The 1,559-nt window shown below is 33.4% G+C and overlaps 1 long non-coding RNA gene across 1 annotated transcript; it reads left to right on the forward strand.

Annotated features, from left to right (window-relative positions):
* Positions 1–201: 201 nt before the first annotated feature.
* Positions 202–1,078, forward strand: LOC311089836. Its single transcript, XR_014607767.1, has 3 exons — positions 202–329; positions 831–910; positions 1,001–1,078. It is a non-coding gene; the product is annotated as an uncharacterized lncRNA (long non-coding RNA).
* Positions 1,079–1,559: the final 481 nt, after the last annotated feature.

Below are 1,559 nucleotides of genomic sequence, written 5' to 3' on the forward strand. Positions count from 1 at the left end.
ATTGTCTTAGATTGATTTAGTCATTCAATTCAACATATTCTGTACAACTGTGTCGTCAAATTTATGATATAGCCTATAATTTAGCTGATTCCTGCTGTCATTGGCGTTTGTTATGAATAACAAAAGCAGGTTAATATAGTTTGGTCTGTTTTTGTTTAGCCTAACTTTACTTACTTCATGTGCCCTCATTCTCTCAAATAATTTTAAAGCCATTTACTGGTCAATAAATATTATGTTGTGAATAATCAGCTTTTTTTCTTTTGTATCCCCAGAACAACCATTACATTTCTAAAATAATCTGAACATTTCAGTGGCAACATTGAATTACAGTAAGTTACCTGCACCACATGCAAGTACTTTATTACTATGAACTTTCTCTGTGTGAAATTGTATTGTTTGACTGTGTACTTGTGTTTTTTTAATCAGTTATTCTCTGAAAATCTTCCCTCATGATCTCAAATCTCATTCATGTAACTCAGAAAAATAATATTAGGTTTGGTTCACAAATAATGCTATGCATTTTTTTCTTAGATCTTTATCATTTGCATTTGAATATAAGACATTTTAATTCTGAATTATAACTTCAAGTTTAGTCTTTTTCGACAAAAAAAAAAAAAGGAAAAAGTTATTATATGGCTTCAGAAGACTTATAACACAACCCATAACACATGAGTTGTGAACTCATTGATTATTTTTAGGATCTTTTCTGGGACATTTTTGGAGCTTAACCATTTTTACATAAATTGTTGCATTGAATTGAACTAGACAAGTGTACATAAGAATGGTTTCCTGAATGATTTACACATTTTTTTTCTGCTTGTTTCATGCAGTGATCGGTAAGCGATCGGTGACTGGGGTTGCATTATGCCTGAGATCTGCTTTTGGGTTCCACAGACAGAAAGTCAAACAGGTTTGGAACTTCACAAGGCTGAGGAAATTATTTAAATTTCACAACTATCACTTTAATAACCTTACTAACAGTAAATTTTGTACTTTGCAGGGATCTCGGTAAGCTGAAATACAAGTTTGAACAAGAATAAAAATCCTCTTGTAGACCTGAAAATCACTGAAGTGCCTGAACCATCCAGAAAAGAGGAAAAATACACGGAAATCGAAGCTGCGGCACCTCTTCACTTTTCTAACTCTTTAAGTACCTCACACCAACTTGGTCCCATAGTGACATTTTTGACCACAAACGAAATTGCTGACCATGTAAATTCTTATTGAAATGACTGGAATTCACCAGTGAACATTCACAGAACAACAGATAATTTTACTGCACCTTAACTCTGTTATAATGGAAAATGTTTTCTGCTTGTTGTGACATAAGGAATACTGTTTCCGGGTCGAAGCCACTACTTCTACTTCCTCTATCTTGTTTCATGAGAATACTCAACAACCATTTATGAACACTGTTGATTCAAGTCACACATTTAAGCTTTTCAAAAGCCATAGTGTACATTACAGTGTCCAGTCTCACGGCATCCCAGACTTCAACATTTTATGATTCAAAATAGCTGAATAACTAACCATCTAAGATTTCGGTATAGAGATAAAGG

Source organism: Abramis brama, assembly GCF_963993115.1.
Source record: "Abramis brama genome assembly, chromosome: 9".
NCBI lineage: Eukaryota > Metazoa > Chordata > Actinopteri > Cypriniformes > Leuciscidae > Abramis > Abramis brama.